The sequence below is a fragment of the Alexandromys fortis genome, unplaced genomic scaffold, assembly GCF_014885135.2.
Source record: "Alexandromys fortis isolate MF-2015 unplaced genomic scaffold, M_Fortis_MF-2015_v1.1 scaffold_23, whole genome shotgun sequence".
Lineage (NCBI taxonomy): Eukaryota > Metazoa > Chordata > Mammalia > Rodentia > Cricetidae > Alexandromys > Alexandromys fortis.
The window spans coordinates 3,691,611-3,704,392 of NW_026067907.1; the positions used below are offsets into that span (position 1 = coordinate 3,691,611).

General features: G+C 45.3%; 1 protein-coding gene across 5 annotated transcripts in view; it reads left to right on the forward strand.

Moving 5' to 3' along the window:
• Tiam2 (TIAM Rac1 associated GEF 2) overlaps window positions 1–12,782 on the forward strand; it is a 234,998-nt gene that overhangs the window by 89,919 nt on the left and 132,297 nt on the right. For 4 of the 5 annotated variants that reach the window (XM_050135807.1, XM_050135806.1, XM_050135809.1 and 1 more), the window contains one exon: window positions 6,722–6,818. The gene's annotated coding sequence lies outside the window, so the exon portion shown is untranslated. Of the gene's footprint in view, window positions 1–6,721; window positions 6,819–10,965; window positions 11,094–12,782 lie in introns of all 5 variants that reach the window. The other variant, XM_050135810.1, reaches the window with a different exon arrangement.

The window sequence follows — 12,782 nt, forward strand, 5'->3', positions numbered from 1 at the left end:
AACCCCGAACTATGGGTTTCTTTTTGGTACTGTGCAACTCTGCAGAAGTTATGCGTGGTCTTGATGAGATAAAACTATTCGGATGGCATTTAATTCCAGCACCTGGGAAGCAGAGGCAGGCAGATCTGAGGTGACTCAGTTTGTTGTAGTGGGACCCTGTTTCAAAACAAAAGACAGACAAGAATTAAAAGTCATCCCCCCTAGAGAACACCTCTGACCAGGCTCAACTATCTAAGCTCAGAGATAAAGCAAGACCCTTCCCCCACCCCAGTGCCACTAATTCCTGGGAGCCACCTCACAGGCAAGTGTGTCCCAGTCGGCCTTGCTCTGGGGCTTGTTGGTCCCTGAGACGTTGTGATTCTGCAGGGTTTGCTGAGGATTGCATCACATGGCTCTATAGAAATGCCTAGAACTCCGTTGCCAATTCCAGCACATTCTGAGCCATCTCCCCAGACATGTTTACATACTCTTTCTACCCCATCTCAGTTTAGAGTCAAGAGGTCCTCTCTTTTTTCTTTTCTTTTTTATTCCCTACTTTTGGTTAAAAAAAAAATCTTGAATTGCTGGCAATTCAATTGGCAATTGCAGGTTCTGTGGAATTTTGTTCTCTTGCTTAAACTGCCTTTTATGTAGTTATACTAGTTGGATAGTTGTTCCAGTTCCTCTCTGTCCATTTCTTCTATCCTGGTGCTTCAAGCTTGAAGAGCTCGTCAGTCTTATGAGTCTTATCCCTTTCTTCTCCGCTCTCTGATGGCGTTGGATAGGATGTTGCCAGGTATGGCTAGGGTGAGAGAGAGGAGGACAAAGGAAGGAATAGGTAGGCATCTACTGCTCTGCCTAGCATGGCTGTCTTCTGGCTCTGGGCTGGGCACCATCTCAAGGTGGTTTTCTTCTACATCTTTCCGTCATAGGCCTGGCATACTGCTGTGAAATGTGGCACATGTTGTATATGACAGAAGCTGCCCCTAAAACTGTGACAGCCAGAGCATTGATGCCAGTGTCTGTTTGGAAGTGACTAGAAATTGTCCCTTTGCAGTTCTCTAGTCGAGAAACTTAGAACTACCATCTGCTGAGCCAATGTTGTTGGGTATTGTTCTATGTCTAGAAGCCAAACTTTTGACATCAGTGCAAAATCAACTTACATCATCCTAACAAGGGGTGAGATAGGATTTATGGAATTCCCTTCTCTATGTGCTAGAAAACACGATGCTAAATAGAAAAGCAGGGATCAAGGACATCAAGTATGCTGCCAGATATGAAGACTCAGGGCTTCGAGGCATGCACCCCTAGAAAACCAGGCATGAACTTCCCTGATGTTTATGACCTAGTAGTGTTGCATTGTGGGTTATATCTGGAGGTTGAGGGCAGCTCTGTCTCTAGGAGGCAGATGGCTTTGTTGAATGTTTTTTTTTTTTTATTTTTTTTATTTTTGGTTTTTCGAGACAGGGTTTCTCTGTGGCTTTGGAGCCTGTCCTGGAACTAGCTCTGTAGACCAGGCTGGTCTCGAACTCACAGAGATCCGCCTGCCTCTGCCTCCTGAGTGCTGGGATTAAAGGTGTGCGCCACTATCGCCCGGCTGTTGAATGGTTTTGTAGAATGTTTTTGTTGTTTTCTTTTTTTGAAATAGACTCTTGCCAAGTAGCCTAGGCTGACCTTTACCTTGGCATCAACCCTCCTCTGCCTCTATCTCCCAAGTGATGAAATTGCAGGGGTGCATGACCACACCCATCATATAGAACTAGTTTAAAATGCTCATAGGACCTTAGTGGAGGAGAATCTATTCTGTTCTCCTAAGCGTGCTGATGGGAGTGATTTTTGTTTTGCGGGTGCTATAATTTTCACGCTGGAGTCTTCTTGAAGACAAAGGTCACCAGCTTCTCATCTTGGGCTGTAACTGTGGTGATGGTTGGTGTGATCGATGCTTGTTTGTTTACAGACTGTAATACTGTGAACAAGTCAGCATCATTTCAACACGTAGCAAGGTGCCTTGAATAGAAGAGTTATCCAGCGCATACTTCTTGAATTAAAATTAGCTCGGCCAACAAATGCCTTGTATGTAGCCACTGATGCTGAAAAGGGCTATCTTTTGCATCCTTGGATTTTGTCACTGGATACACAAACCCTTGTGGGAGTTGCAGGGAAAACTGACTTACCCTACATGGAAGCTAAATTGGCTGATAGGACCACAGCCCATAAAACACAGTGGACCAAGTGGATGTACCTTTATTCTGCCTCTGGCTCTTGGTTTCTTTTCTTGGTTTGTAGGAATCCGTCAATATGTATAGACAGGAGATTAGGACTGAAGCTTGTTATTTTCATTGAAGTGAGTCATCTCTTTGTTATGAACGGCAGCTTTTCCAACATCTGACAGTTTGCTGGGTGATTCTGTGTTTGGTTTTCCTTTGTGGAGCTCGGGATCTGATTGCTCCTCTCCTCTGTGCAGAATCCATACACAAATGATGGTGGGGGAGAGAGGGGAAGATGGTCACGGAAGGCATGCAGCTTGCCATAATGTAGTCTTACCAAATACCGAAACATGGAGGCTTTGGTGGCTTCTTCATTGTCTCTCGAGCCTCTAAAGGCCCATGAGGCTGACTTGATAAGTCAGCTCCCTGTGAGGGGTGATCCTGGGGGGTTCAGGCAGATAAAACAGTCCCGAGTCACGTGACAGGGCTTAATGGAGACCAGAGCCTCATTGCTCGCTTTCAGGTCTGGAGAATTTCCCTTGAGCTGCATTGACTCCCGACACAGCATCCCTGGAGCTGATAAGCTACTGAGCTGATAATGGGCTAACAGACACCCGGGAGCTCCACAGCATCTGCGTCAAGGAGGTGCTGGACCCAGGGGGTGTAGTTTGAAGAGGGTGGTGCCCTTGGGAGAGCAAAGCTTGTCTGTGAGTGCTGTGGGAGTCGAGCATTGGCCACCGCTCATGAGTCCCTGACTTCAGTCTGACCAGGAAGGAAAGAACTTTCTGCCTAGCTGGGGTAGGGTGGGAAGAGCATACTTTAAGGGCAGTTGGGTTGCGACCATGTCTTTGTCCTCCTCAGAAGTTTCTCATTGACCGCTGTTGATATTTGAGCTGAGCGTTTTGGGTCTCACACCTGATCGATCACCTGGTAGTGGACGCTGGATAAACAGAGGCATTGGTTTTGGCTTCCTAATGTGACTCGTGTGCCGTTTGTTTGTGTAGTATATGTGTATTGCATGTGCATGTGTGTATGTATGGATGCACGTATGTGTGCATGTGTGGAGGCCAGAGGTTATGATCTGTGTCTTCCTCAGTTAGTCTCCACTTTATTTCCTGAGGCCTGGTCCCCCACAGATTAGCTAGTCTTGATAACGAGCTTGCTCAGAGTGTCCCCTTTATCAGCTATCGACTGCCATTGGGTGAGAGGTGGAGGTGGAGGTGGGAGGAACTAGACACTCAAAGCTGGTCTTAGCTGCATAGTGAGTTCAGGGCCAGTCTGGGGTATGTGAGACACTGTCTTAAATATAAACCAAACACACAAAATTAAAAATGTAGAAGTCTAGACATTCATACCACTCCCTTGAGGAACAGAGAACATCACAGACCGTGGGTCGGGAGGAACATCAGAACTGAGAGATGGGGAAAGAGCCTCAAAGTGCTATCTTCTAAGCACGCTGCGAACGCAGAAATTGTGAACTCACAGCAGATGTCCATGCTGGCTCTGGGTCAACAGAAGTTGGGCCAGTCTAATGAGTGCCCCATGGTGGGGGTGACCCGTGGGGCTCTGCCTCACACTCTTGATGTGTCGACAGCTGACAGATGCGGGGAGGAGGAAGCCTGGTATTCTGTTGTGTCTCCCCTGGTAAGTCCACTTGGCTTCGATGGTTAGTTCCAAACTCAGGATCACATGGACATCTCTGATTAGAGTCCGTGGACCATGACACAAAACCAAACTGTAAAGAAATACAGGAGTGTGCCCATAATGAACCTGCAAAAGAACAGTCTTCACCAAAAAAGTCCAATTCGTAGGAAACAGACAAGTGAAAAAAAAAATAATCTCAGGCTGTTGAGCACGTGAAAGTGGTGAAGTGGATAGCAAGGGCAATAAGGCTCTAAGACTTGGGAGAGGAGGTGGTAAGTGGGGAGGGCTTCGTGGAAGAGGGGCCACTTAAGCTGGGTGTTGAGGGGTAATCAGGAGTTCTCCAGGGAGGCATTTCTAGGGAACAGAGAGTATGTATAAAAACACGTGGAATAAAAATCTGTTGTGTTCATACGAAGGCGCACAGCATCAACACATGCTGAGACACAACGTCATTATCACTAGAAAATGCCGAATGTGTCAAATCATGTATTTCACAGTGTTTTGGCTAGTAAAATAGCTGTCTGTCAAGCCATCTATGAAATAGGATAATTCTTGGCTTTTGAGGATCGTCAGTGTGTTCTGTTTAGATGCTTTCCAAGGAAGCTCAATTCAGTTTTCTGTCTGTACTAGTTCATAATAATACTTTTGATCTACCTGAGTTGATATCAAAATGAGTTGCCTTATTTTGCCACTATGAAATTTATTCTATATTTCAGGCAATCTTGGCTAATAGACCAGATGCCTAAAACCTTTCTTGGAGCCACTTATGTCCTTTTCGACAACTTCAGCTATCTCTTGTGATTTTATATTATCATCTGTAGAGTAAAGGGGGTGGGGAGGTTTCAAGTTTGAATAAGCTGGGCATAGTGGCACACGCCTTTAATCCTAGCACCTGGGAGCAGAGGCAGGAGGATCTCTGTGAGTTCCAGGCTAGCCTGGTCTACATAGCATGCTCCAGGCCAGACAGAGCTATCTAAAACAGACAAAACGTTTGTACATATTTATTTATTATCTGTATGTGTGGGTGCACAGACATCAGAGGACAGACAACCTCAGTTCTGGTTTTCCATTGTGGTTCCTGGGGATGAAACTCAGGTCACAGGACTTGTCAGCAAATCCCTTTACCTGCTGGTTCATAGGTTTATTTGCTTGTTTTTTTGTTTGTTTCTGAGACAGGATCTCATTCTGTAAGCAGGCTGGACTTGAACTCATAGGAGTCCTCCTGTCTCGGTCTTCCCGTGTTAGGAATACAGAGATGAACCACTGGTACTCAGCTTACGCTGGTTTTAGAAGGGCCATACCGGCTCTGCTATTCTGACCATTATCCCCATCACACCCTACTGTCTGTGTCCCTATAGAACGCGCCCTGGTGAGAATCTAGTGTCTGCCAATGTGACTTTACAACAGAAGATCCGTCCTGCCTTGTTCCTGCTCTGAACACCTCACTTGTTCTAACCACCCAACCAAGTACTTGTCCTTCTTCATCGCATTCAATGCTTACAGTAATGACTGTCATGCCCATCTTATAGTTGAGAAAGCTGGAGGTTCAGACTGTTTGGAGTATAGACCCATGCTATAGAGCTATAGCAACTGGGATTGCACGGCAAAATCAGTCTGCTGACTCCATAGGCAGTGCTCTCCTGTCAAGGACTGAGATTTTACACAGCATCCTCAGCACCTAATGTGGTTCATGCTGGGCCCTTAATTCTACAAATCTGGAATCTGAAACCTTTGGAGTTATTATCATTAGCACTCAGGAAATTTGATGACATCTATACGGCTACTCCAAACTCTGTGATCTGAAATGTCATAGTTCCGAGAGTTTTGGTAGGGGACAGTCTTATCTGTGTCTCCTGTAATTGTCAGAGGTTCTGTCAGGACTTAAACTAAGACACGCCTCCCAATACTCAGGATGCAAGGTAGGAGCCATTGAACTAAGGAGCATGAGCCCATCCTGAGAAATAAAGCAAGAACCCAGCTCTAAACAAAATATAAATGAACAAAAAATGGCAAGCCCACCACCCTTCTCTCCTCAATCTCTGCAATTGCTTTCATGGCGGGTGTTGGTTGGGGTGTTTTCTGGCGTGATGGTTAATGGGCCATGAGGACATCTCTGGGGAGCATGCCGAGCATAGGTTTCATTCCCCGTAATTTGAGAAGACCTCCAGACTGCCTGTTTGCTAAGAACAAATCCCTCATCCTCTGACTCTCTTCCCCTGCATGTGGGTTCCACTTTGCTACTCGTGATAACTCTTGGAGACGCGCTGGCCTCACTAGAGTCTTGGCTAGTCCCTCTGCCTGAGGGATCTTCTCTCTACCTTTGCCTCGTTGAACCATTGGCCACTTGCCCCTGGCTGTCTGATGGCCCCTTGGTCTGCACAGCACATCTCTCTCTAGGATGTTTTCATAACTTTGACCTCTGTTTGTTTTGACTGCTTCTCTCTGTTTGAATGAAGCTCAGTGTGACCACAGACCGTGTCCTACATTGCATGTCCAGCTACTGGAGTAGTTAGCAGCTTGGTCACCCTAGGGTCCTCTTCGCTCTGTCTACCTTCCTATCTGCTTATCCCTCCTCCCCGGCTTCTGCCTGCACATCAGGTTCTCTTCCTGCCTGGCCTATCACCTGTCCATACTTACTGGCTTCCATTCATCCATATGAAGTTATGGGATGGAGCAGCAAACCTCCCCTTCCAGTTAGGGTGGAAAGACCCTTAGTTTTTATTTTTTTATAGTTAATCATTTAACCCTGCACACATTTCTCTATAGATTTTCTTTTTTTCCTACCAAGTCTGTGATGTAGCATGATGCTGAAACGTTGACTTTTAGCCACAAAATTCAAATTGTGAACAACTGTTTCTCACTCCCCCTGTCTCTTTGTTGTGTTTTGTCAGGGCCGAGTGATTGACAACGATACCTCTTCAGCCAGCTCCCTGTGGACGAAGGGATGACTATGCTCAGCGTTGTCTACACACGTTTTTCTTCTTAAGGGTAAGTCTGCGGCATTGTGTCTCACATCTGCGAGCGTCTGTCCGTCTGGTGTCTTTGCTGAATGACCACATTCCTGGGTAGCTGTGAGGTGTATGGGAATGGGGGGAGGAGAGGGGATTCCTCAGTGCTGATCTGGACGATCTGGCAGTCATGGGCTCCAGTCTGGGTCAATTATCACTACGGCGCTTGGCTAGATGGTTCACTCAGTGTAGAAATCTGCCCAGTCCCTCTCTGGGGCCCTAGATGGAGGAGATAGAGCTCACGAGCTACGTCTTAGATGTCAGATACTGATGGACACATGTTCAAACTCCACAGTAAGTAGAACCTCCCATTGGAGAACATTTAGAAAGTACAGCTTCTGGCTGGAATGGTAGGGTTAAGTGAACCCCAAGCTCTGGACATAAAGAACCTGCCAAGGTGAGGTAAGATTCCCACTGCATCGTTTTGGCTGTGCCATCCTCGGGTCTTTTCTGGTAAATGTATTTCTGGGGAGGCTGGCACTCCAGGCACCCATGATGCTTTGCAGAAGTACTCACAAAACAAACCCCACCAGCCTTTGCCTACCTTTCCTGGTTGGTTGCATTGTACAAAATTAGCTCTCAGCTCATGGCATGGGTCTACCTCTGACGGTCCAGAAACCACCAATCAAGTGATCACACTGCCCCAGTTCTGTCACCGTGATTTAATTTTCTGTGGGATGCTAGTCCCTTCATGATAATTACATTGCTTGTTCATGTATTTGTGTATCAGCTTCTTGTTGTCATTGGAGCCAGAGGTTCTATCTCGTTCATTGCTGTCTGATTCCCGAGCCTACCTACATCTGTGCGTGGTGCACAACAGGCCTCTGTGTGTGTGAGTGTGTGTGTGTTTGGAATGACGTGATGTGACCATGCGTCTCCATGTGGTGTAGAAGCCAGGGGACAACCTCGGGCGCCACCCACCTTCTCTGTGCCCTGGTTTGCTGATGTGGCGAGGCTGACTGGACAATGAGCCCAAGAGACCCATGTGCTTTTACCTCCCCAGCTCTGAGATTACACACTCGTGCCATACCTGAAGTTTTTTTTTTTTTTACATTAGCTCTAGGGATCTAAGTGTGTTGTAGAACACCATCCTCTGAACACAGTATCCACCATCTTCAGAACAGCTGCAACTACTTAACCCCCCTGAGCCTAGCCTGCTGACTGTTGACCTTCCCTCATAGAAGAGGGGTGGAGAGAGTCATTCCCTTAACCCTGCATCTCCTGGCCATTAGTATGTGATTATCTCCTAATTTCATGTGACTCTGGAGATGAAAATTTGTCGCCTGTGGAAGATTCATTGAAGTGAGAGGACTCCATCTGTGTAACTCTGATTAAGTCATCATCCATGCTGGGGCCAACCTTTTGGTGGTATTGCTGCTTTTGGGGGGTCATCTATGTTTCTGTGAGTCATCCCTCCAATATGCTCTGTAAGCAAGCAATAAACTCGTTCCTTGAAGTGCAATTTGCTGGACACTACTTTGGTGGGAAAGGGTTCCCACACTTGGTGGCAAGGTCTGTGCCAGGCTGGAGTTTCTAGGGAAACGCTGTGTGTGTGTATGTGGAGGCCAGAGGTGGACATCAACCATCGTCCCTGATCACTCTCCACCTTGAATCTAGAGTGTACAAAATGGCCTTGTCTAGCTCGCCAGTTTGCTCTAGGGATCCCATCGCTGCCTGCCGTGTGTTAGGATTGCAGGTGGCTGCTACACCTGCCTGGCTTTTCTGTAGGCGCTGGAATCTGAACTCTGGTCCTCATGCCTGTGGACAAATAAATGCTTTACTCGCTGAACCCTGTCCCACCCCCCAATTATTGGTATTTAATACACCAGCTGGGTCTTAAAAACCCTGAGTGCGGCTGGCTTGCTTCCTCCTTTTCCTTAGCATCTCATGGCTTGATGAGATGGAAAGTGTGTATAATTTGTAAGTATGCGTGGACCCTGGGACTAGCTTTAATAGACCCCAAATCCACCTAGATACAGCCCTAGCCAGAAGCCAAAAAATAGACTAAAGTCTCAGGAATCTGCTCAGAACCTCCCGAGCTCGAGGGAGACCAGCCTGGGGTCTGTTTCCTTTGTGTTATCTGACAGGCAGGCATGCTTCTGGTGTCTGTGTTGAGGCAGACCAGGAGGGAATGTAGTGTGGGGCAAGGACATTTGTGGTTGGTGACTTCAGTGAGGAGGCAGGCTGGGAAGAGGGGAGTGGGGTGTGAGCAGATACCGGCAGGAGGAGTCACACTAATTAGTAGGGGCTTCAGAATGATTGAATGATTACTTAATGCGCTGGAAGGAATCTCATCTGCCGAGAGGCACCCTCTGCTCAATGCATCCTAACAAAAGACAGCAGCCCGTCGTGCAGGCGATGGAGGAGGTGCCCAAATTAAAAGGAAGCATGGCCTTTGTATAGCACCCTGTTCATTTCTTCTCTAACTTCAATTCTCCGACTGGCTTGTGCTCATCAGGAGCTTTGTAGACTGTATACTTTAGCCTAAAAATTCCACTCTGGGTTAACTGAGGGGCTGGACAGGGCTCCTCGGTTACATTCAGAGCCAGGTAGGGTAGGACCACTTTCTGAGGTGTCAAGGGCAACCCTTAAAAATGTTGCAAACAGCATTATGACTACTGTTTATAGGCCAGAATTTCATGAACATTTTTTTCTAAAAGATTTTTTTTTTTGGTCCCTATCAACAAGTTCATTTCTTCTTAAACCTCATGTGTAGGTCTCTTTTCAGTAGCATGACTTTTAAACAAATACACATTGCATGGCTTGCATAGGCATGTTGCCATTTACTTACTATAAAGCAATCCATTGAATTTCAAAGCGGAGGTTGTAGGGGCTTGAAAGATGCCCAGTGGTTAAGAGCACTTTTGCTGCTCCTTCAGAGGACCAGAGTTGAGTGCCCAGTGTCTACACTGAGCTGCTCACAACTCCAGCTCCAAGGGGTCTGATGCCCTCTTCTGGCCTCTGAAGGCATCCATATGCATATGTGTGTGTACAAAAAGGCACAATGCATACCCATCGAAAAGAAAAAAAAAACCTAAAACTTCCTAATGAATTCTTTCATTTTGAATTGTCAAGTGGATTTAATTTGGATGTATTAACTTATAGGAAAAATTCCTAGAAAGGAAAGCTTATGAAGAATTAGTTTTAAATTTTAATTTTTGTCATGTAATACTCGTTTGTTCTTAGAAAAGTAACTAGTTGTTAAATTAATGAGGTTTGGGCCAGTGAGATGGCTCAGTGGGTAAGGGTGCGTGTCACCAAGTCTGAATACGTGAGTTCAATCCCCAGGAAGCTGTAGAAGAAACTAGCTTCCACGAGTTGTCCTCTGACCTCCACATGGGTGCTGAGGTTTGTGAACGCACATGCAAGTGCACACATGCATGCACACATAGACACAGATGTTTAAAAATAATTAGTGAGGCTTACTTGTTATATGATGCAAGATAACACCTGAACCTTTTGAATATTCATGATACAAACCTGGGTTCCATAACGATTAACTCCTTTAGGCATGTTTGCATATCTGATATCTTTTAAACACTCAGGAAAAAGGTTCTGTTTTGTAATTTAGATTTACACTGGCTTTAGAGTGACAGATTCAATTTTGAATTTTCTTTGAATTAGAGATTTGACATCATTTCTAGTTTGCTTTAAAAGTTAAAAATTGCCGGGCGGTGGTGGCGCACGCCTTTAATCCCAGCACTCGGGAGGCAGAGGCAGGCGGATCTCTGTGAGTTCGAGGCCAGCCTGGTCTACAAGAGCTAGTTCCANCCAACATAGATTCATCTATAGAGTCAATGCAATCTCTATCAAAATATCAATAACAGTCTTCATAGAAATAGAAAAGTATTCTAAAAAAATAAAAAAAAAAAATAAAAATAAACTAAAATTAGAGCCAGGCAGTGGTGGTGCACACCTTTAATCCGAGCACTCAGGAGGCAGAGGCAGGCGGATCTCTGTGAGTTCAAGGCCAGCCTGGTCTACAAGAGCTAGTTCCAGGACAGGAACTAAAAAAGCTACAGAGAAATCCTGTCTCAAAAATAAAAATAAATAAATAAATAAATAAATAAATAAATAAATAAATAAATAAAAGTTAAAAATTGTATATCTCCCTTGATGTGTTGCAGCAACTTTTGGGACTTATGCAGTGGTCCCTGTCATCACAGAGTCCTGTGAGCAAGAAGCTAGTCTGTGGTCAGCCAGCAGTGTGGCTCTTCATTGCAACGTGGTCCTGATGCTGACGTTGCAGCTAGAGGTTTGCTTGGGCATCTGCTTGAGTTGGAAGCAGCTCGGAAGGATGGCTGAGGGACTTCAGGGAGAATCTCTGGACAGTTTTATTTGATCAGCAGGAGTCAGAAGTAGGGTGGTTTTATTTACTTATTTGCGTATGTTCACTGTACAAAATAATGGACTTCTTGATGATATTTTCATGTCTATATTATATTTGATCTTTTTGATCATTTTTAACTCTCTGTTGTCCTCTTTACCTCTTCTCTTAGCAAACCCTTTTTTCTTCACAGATAACAAATAGCCTCCTTTCTATTTTCATACCTTCTTTTTTTTTTTTAACGTGTCTAGATAGCTCATACAAGAAAGTATGTGATGTTCTGTTGTTTGAATTCTGGCTTATTACATTTGACATGGTGATCGTTAGTTCTGCCCACATTCCTACAAATGACATAATTTCATTTTTTTTTTTTTTCCTTTTGAGACACGGTTTCTCTGTATAACTTTGGTGCCTGTTCCTGGAATTCATTCTGTAGACCAGGCTGGCCTCGGACTCACAGAGATCCTTCTGCCTCTGCTTCCCGACTGCTGGGATTTAAGGTGTGCACCACCACCTCCTGGCTACAATTTCACTCTTAAAGCTGAATAAAACTCCATTGCACATATGGGCCATGTTTTATCCTTTCATCTGCTGGTGGGCTCCTAAGCTGCTTTTATAATTTGCCTGTGGGACGAGAGATTGCTTCGGTAATACCCCTCAAGTGCGCTGAGGTCCTTTGGGTGTGTCCCTTTTGAGGGGTGCAGCTAGATCATGGGACAGCCCTGTGTTTAGTTTTCCCGAGGTTGCCTTTTTCTTAATGAAGGTGCCTTAGTTAGGGTTTCTATTGCTGGAGTTACAGACTGCTGTGAACCACCATGCAGGTGGGGATTCAAATGTAGGTCCTCTGGAAGAGCAGCCAGTGCTCTTAGCCACTGGACCAGCTCTCCAGCTTCCAATTTACATTCTCCGGCAGACTTCGTGTTAAATGACTCATTTAAAAGTGTTTTACTTAAGCCTTATAATAACCCCAGCAGGCAAGTGGTGTTATCCCTGTTTTACAGATTGGGAATCAGGCTTAGAGGAATTAAGTCATTTGTATAAAGCCACACAGTAGTGTTGGAAGACAGGCTGGAGAGACTGTACTGCTTTGATCCCGGGGGTGGGGTGGGGGGACCAGGTAGCTTTCTGGGTCCACAACTGAGTGGCAAGCAAACTGTATATGTCTGTTGTGTATTTGTGAGGGGTTTCTGTATCTTCCCTGGGAAGCGAATCTTTGGACATGAAGGCCACTGTACCTACCTCTACTCTAGCCTTTGGTGCGGATTTGAAACCTTTGGGTTTGGTACAGCCTGGCTAGATTTGGAATTCTTGGTCAGCTGGGGAGAAAAGTCAGCAGCTCAGGTAATATTTCTGAAAATATTCTTGCTGCAATGTTTCTATAGTTTTGTCTTGCTTCAGCTTATGTGACCTGAAGGATTGCTCTTCCTCAGAAATAGCACAGAATCTCTGCAAGAAGTATCCAGGACGTTTGTCTTATTAGTGTGACTCTATCAAAGAGATGATCTTCATGTTTGTGCCGGGTTAGTATTCTGGAATCTTGTTTGGATAAAGGCAGTGTGTGTGTGTGTATGTGTGTATATATATATATATGTGTGTGTGTGTGTGTGTGTATATATA